The sequence below is a fragment of the Myripristis murdjan genome, chromosome 1 (genome assembly GCF_902150065.1).
Source record: "Myripristis murdjan chromosome 1, fMyrMur1.1, whole genome shotgun sequence".
NCBI classification, from domain to species: domain Eukaryota; kingdom Metazoa; phylum Chordata; class Actinopteri; order Holocentriformes; family Holocentridae; genus Myripristis; species Myripristis murdjan.
Genome location: NC_043980.1, coordinates 8,453,979 through 8,460,297, shown reverse-complemented (window position 1 = coordinate 8,460,297; position 6,319 = coordinate 8,453,979).

Genomic DNA, 6,319 nt, shown 5'->3' with positions numbered 1-6,319 from the left:
CTTGATCACCAATGTTACAAGCAGCTCGTAGTTTGTCAGAGATTAGAGCCTGACAATGGACGTCGATACCTCTCTGGCCTAGACTTATCAGTTTAGGGCGAAGTTCAATTTATTCTGATTTGTTCCCTGTTCAGCTGACAGATCTGTGATTGACTTGCACGGAGCGAATTTTTTTCCGTCTACACAAAGTGGACTGAAAGATTTACCTCACCTTGAATAGATGTATTGGTTCATGGATGGATGGAAATGTCGCTGGCGGTAAGGTTTCACAGTGATATTTGGAATTGCCTAGAACACTCACCCAAATCATTTTATTTGGCTTTGGGATGCTCAGCACGGCGGCACCATATTGTCGTGAAGGGCTTTCAATCAAATTTGTTCAATAGTTCAGAAAGAGTCAGCCTTCCAGCTATAATTATTTCCAAGTGCCCCCCCGGCCTTAATATGGTAGTCCGTGACAACTGATTGCTTTGGTAGCAGTTCAATCAGAGTCTCTCTCCGTGAACCATCAACTCGTTTTAAAGCGGTGGTGTTCACTCGGATGGCTTAAAAATGGAAATAGAAATGGTCTTTGATGCAGAGCCCGGGATCGATGAATACTTTGATGAATGTAGGTTGGGGCATTTCAAGATTGCACTCTAGCAGTTTATTGTGGTATTAAAACAACCCCTTGCACCGTCTCTATATCTCTTTCTCCCTGCCTCCCTCTTTATCTTGGGTTTGAGTATTCGCTCCGACTGCTATTTGGAACTTGTCTCTCTTGATAGAATCAAGCCCAAATAGCAATTACTCACCGTGTCTACCTCCTGATTTTATGGGCCTGCCCACCGAGCAGCATGAGGGCCTCATAATCCAATCTGCGCAGGACCGGGCGGCTGGGTTGCCGTCAAAATATGCACAGCCATTGTGCCACCTCAAGCATGACATGAAGGAACTTAATTATTTCTTTAGTGGGAGATACTGAAAGGGGCGAAGATTTATTCAATGTTGCAGTCCTGCCACACACACACACACATACACACTCACACACTCACCAAGCAGAGACTGTGGAGTCAGCAGCTTCACTGTCCTCACTTAGCCTATTGCCGTTCCCTATTTTACATTGCGTTTTAGGCATTAGCTGGCGCTCTTATCTGGAGTGACTAACACTGAGAGTAATGGTAGCTTAAGCTTGAATTGCTCTCTCAAAAATAGCCCTAATACAAAACAACCAATAATAGGGAGTGCAAGGGTCGGTCATAATACCCTGACAGCATTAGGAGGGCTGCAGAATATTTTGTAGAAAACAAATAAGAGCAGAGGACAGAGATTTAACCCTTTGAAACCTGAGCAGTTTCACTTGATTTCTTCCAAAAACATGGCGGGAAAAAAAGGTGATTAACAAGAAATGACCTGAAAATCAGCAAGAACTGAGTGAAAAGGTACAAATGACACGTAAAAATGACCAGGAAATCATCAGAAAATTAATAAAAACCTAAAACTATCATTATAAAGATATTTAAAATTTAACTACAAGGAAATTAACACCAATAAAAAATACAATTAAAAGAAAGTGCAGTGAATTTTGTTAAGAGGGTAAATAAAAACCTTTCCTAAAAGCCTGTCCACAGGCTTCTTGATTTCAAAGAGTTAAGTTTTTTTTTTTTTTTTTTTTTCTTTATGCCTACTTGTTAATCAAATGTAGAAGCCTGCTATATACACACACAGCAATCCACTAGATCAAACAGTCTGGACATATTAAAAAATCCCCACAGCTGCTGTCTATAATGCAATAGCATGTCATATTAAACAGTGATTTTGAAATGGGGCTCTTGAGGTGCTTCTCGGGGGTCCTCAGCAAAGAAGGACTAGTTTCACCATAATTTAATTTACTAGAAATTGTTACCAATATCAAAAAACAAAACAAAATATGTTTTCATCAGAACAACATCTTAACAATTTCAATATCGCACACAAAATCAAATTATCTTTTCATATCAGGCTCCCGAAGACAGACCACTTGAAATGGGGGTCTGCAGCTTGATGATCATCAACTTGGGGGTCTAAAACATGAGTAAACTTTGAAAATCCCAGATGTAAAACCCCGTTTTACCACCAGGTTCTCCCTTCTTGCAGCCCGATAACCTGCTTATTATCAAAAACACCTCAGTGTTAAATCCTGCTCATGCTTGTGATCATTTTGACAATCTATTTATTCATCCTCCTACTTTAATCTGATTACTGTCTTTGCACAATCATTGCACAGAATCACATCTGAATCCAAATGAATTGAAGACCCCTGCAGTTACTTCCCCTACTGTATTGTAGTGTAGTAGGTCATTAATCTGGTGCTCAAGAGAACAAGTAGTCCTGAAATACAGCAAAGACTAAGGAGCTAATCATCAGCCTCACAGGTCACAGGATGACAAGTACGCTCCGTTCTTCATCAAAAGAGGCAGAGTTGAGTGTCCACTTTCAGGTTTCTGGGGATCCACATGTCAGAGGACCTCCTGTGGTCCACTATCACCGCTGCACTGGCCAGCACAGAACGCAAAGGTAGTTTTTCTTTTGTTTTTTTTCTGAGGACGCTGAAGAAAGCTGGTCTGCCCCAACAGCTGCTGCACCACAGAGAGCATCCTCACGTACCGCGACTCTGCGTGGCACCTTTGCGATAGGAAAGCTCTTCAGCGGCTCATCTCCAGCCTGCAGGAGATCACTGGGACACAGCCCTCCAGCTCACACCGCCTCAGGAAAGCCACCAGTATCTGGAAGGACTCCACACACACCCCCCATGCCATCATCTGATTGAACTCCTGCCAACTGGAAGATGGTGTAAAGCCCAGTACGCCTGCGCCTCCAGACGGGGAAATGGCTCTCTCCCCAAAGCTCTGAATCAGTCCATCAGGAGCCCCCCATAGTCTATCACACTGCCCCCATGATTGTCCGACTCACAAATGACTTTACATACACACACAGACTGCACTATGACTCTAAATAAACTATGAAGGGTACACTCTCATTCACTCTGTGTGTGTATCTGTAATTGCAACTCAGCTGCAGTAAAGAATAACCTCAGAGTTCAGGGACAAAATGCATGCATCCACATTGTGTCATTTATTGATTCAATTATTTATGTCTACATTTCCATTTAGTTTTGGTTTTCTTGCTGCGTTGCACGTCTGAGCCGTTTGCACTATTCAACTCTACTGCTTTGTTTATACTGTGTATATATAGGGGAGAGTGGGGTAAATAGTGCCAATTTTTACTTAAAGTGCCTTTAAAGCGAGGGGATTACAGTAATGCCTCCAACTAAAATATGCACATATAGTTTAGGATGTTGTGCATCCCTGGGAACAATCACTTTGGATCTTATATAAACTGTTTGAGAAATATAGCTTTCGAAAAAAAAGTGGTTTTGTGGCACAACTTGCCCCCAGCGCGGGGTAAATTGTGCCATTAGAGAGAATACACTGGGGTAAATTGTGCCATTGATAATTGAAGTAAACAGATCATTTTAATCTCACAAATGATAATGCTATATAAAAGTAAAGCAAATTCAATACAAAATTATTTATTTAACATTTATTTATTATTTTAATAAGATCACAGGCCACTTTTCTATAACAAGGCCTAGCGCCACATGAACACATACCCAGAACAAAATAAAACTTCCAAAATGAGCACCTGCAAATCATCTTCATCTGAATCTGAATAGTTTTAGTGATCAAAGGTAAGAAAATAATGTACAATAATAATAAAATACAAGAAAGTAATATATAGTATATAATCACAAGTTGTGCCACTGGCACAAATTACCCCAAAGCCCTTTGGCACAAATTACCCCAAGCCCACCATTTTGAAAAAAAATGCATCCCCCAGCTGTTTTGAGCTAACATCATGCTAACTGTATAGACTCATGGTGTAGCTTGCTTAAGTACTAAAACCTGTGTCAACTGTTTTCAAAGTTTTCTATAATTGTTCAAACACAGCAATCAAAAAACCTTGATCATAGAAATTTTACTTTGGAGGGCAAAAAAATGTTTTTTGAACTTAAATGTGCTTACCTCTCAAGCCATGTGTCTCCCTTCTTTGCAGGATGAGTGAAATGGATGCCTCTTCAAAAATATGTGGTCACATGACCAACTTCTATAGTTTTCTAGATAACAGGGGTGGCACTACTTGCCCCTTGGCACAAATTACCCCACTCTCCCCTACTGTATATAACATTTATACTGAAGTGACCTGATTCCCTTTGCTGTTTATTGCTAATTTATCTCTTGCACATCTGAGCTGTTTGTGCTATTTAATACTGCCGGACACTGTTTACACTATTTATATCGTCATATATTCTTTATACTATACACACTGTTCATACTGTTTGTAACTGATTGCTACTCTGTTGCGATTTTATCTCATTTGTTGTTCTATTTGTATTTTTTTATTTCTTTTATTAACTTTGAACATTTACCTTTTACCTTTGTTGGAAGCTACAAACTTAATCTTGTTTTACTTGTGCACTTACAATAAGGATATTCCATTTTAGTCTATTCTACTGTACTGCATTAAGAAGTACTCATTATATAGTATCACAATAAGCCAATACATGGTGAATCTTTGTAAATATAATAAGATCTACTCAAAATCCCATCGTTCCAGCAAAAAGTGTTCTTTGGTAAAGGCGAGACAATCAACTGCTTTGATGCAATGGTTTTAATCTGTTCTTGCCTTCTTGTGAAGTGAAAGCATTTTTAAGTTTTATATGAAAATTCTTCCCATGCGTGAGTTGTTGTGACACTCATTGAAAGAATTCCCTGTTTCCCCCTCCCGAGGTTTTGGCTGTGACATTATCTAGTTTGCTGAGAGAAAATGATGCAAAAAAAAAAAAAAAAAAATGATGCTTTAACAATTTGGAAGACATTTTATTTGCTGTGATGCGGAAATCTCCAATTCTCATGATATTCACAAAATCGAAGCATTACTGGCTCGGAAAATGCTGTTTTTTTTTTTCTTATTCCCTGAAAAGCTGGCATTTTGAAGATAGAGAATTCTGAACATAAACACAGTGATCGTCTACCAACTTTATTTGCTTCATTGATTTACAGTAAGGTGAATCACAACGGCTGTCAACACAAGGGGATTTGTCCCGCTGTCCCGAGGCTTTACGGCTCAGAAAGTGAACGGGGTCTTGTGGACGTATTACGGTGACATCTGAAAAACCTCCCTCCGCTGGTAAAAGAAATATAAGTTCCATCCGTGCTTATGATGGATTATGTCTTCAATTAAACATGGATGTCTCTCTGCTGCTGGCAGGCGCAGCCTCGAGGCCTGAGCACACACTGGACGAGATAACAAATGCTTGTAATTTGAGACTTTTTTGGCGACTGCAGGCAACAGATTTGAAGCAGCAGCAGCAGCAGCAGCAGCAACACTGGCACCTGTAGGGCCTGTTATCACTCTGTTAGGGGAAAAACTAAATTCTGCAGACATACATTGCAAAGTGAATTAGGGTTTCAGCGGTTCGTTCTTCCTCATCCACGCTCTGGCTTCCTATAGCCTGGATGATGTCTTGTATTTAAATACATCAGCCATTACTGTGGTCGTCTGTAAATGCCCAAAATGTGATACAGTACAAGACCTTTTAAAAAAAAAAGGTCAGGGCGCATTTGGACACCATCTTTGTTTTGGCATATGTATTGTTATTTGCATTTCATATGTCAGGACATGGGCTCATTGCATTTAAAATGAAATTATAAAATAGTTCTGAAGGATATTAATACTGAAAAAAAAAAAAATTGTTAAAAATTGTTGAGTAGAATAACAGCTAGTTTGCGCTGACTTCTCATGTAGTGTCTGTTGAGCAGTTCTCCCAGCTTGCACCATCCTAAATATCTGAAAGTGATTGGTTGATAGCATTTCTGGTGCTGACAGTGACGCCACTGTTAGCGTTTGAAGTTTTCCTCATGATAAACTGATGGAGTGCGCCGTTGCCTTCTATTTAAAAATCTAAAGTGCACGGTGCACCTTCAAATGCCATTTCAGTGTCTAAGAAAAACATGCACTTCTAATGCTTGCAGTGCACGTCTGGCCTGACAGTCATAGAGATGTTCTTTAGCTGCAAGTGTTTATTAATCTGGGTCCCTGCAGGAGCAGGAGGCTGTGATTGAAAAGGTGTTTTCTGGTGCCACCTGGACCCTGACAAACCAGTAGGGAGTCTTCCGCTTTCAGCGCCACTTCTCCGTCTGATCACCTTCTGTCGATCTGCCTCAAACCTGCCCTGCAATCTGGCAGCACACCCATGCTGCCACTGTGAGAGTGTGTGTATGTGTGTCCATGCATGCAT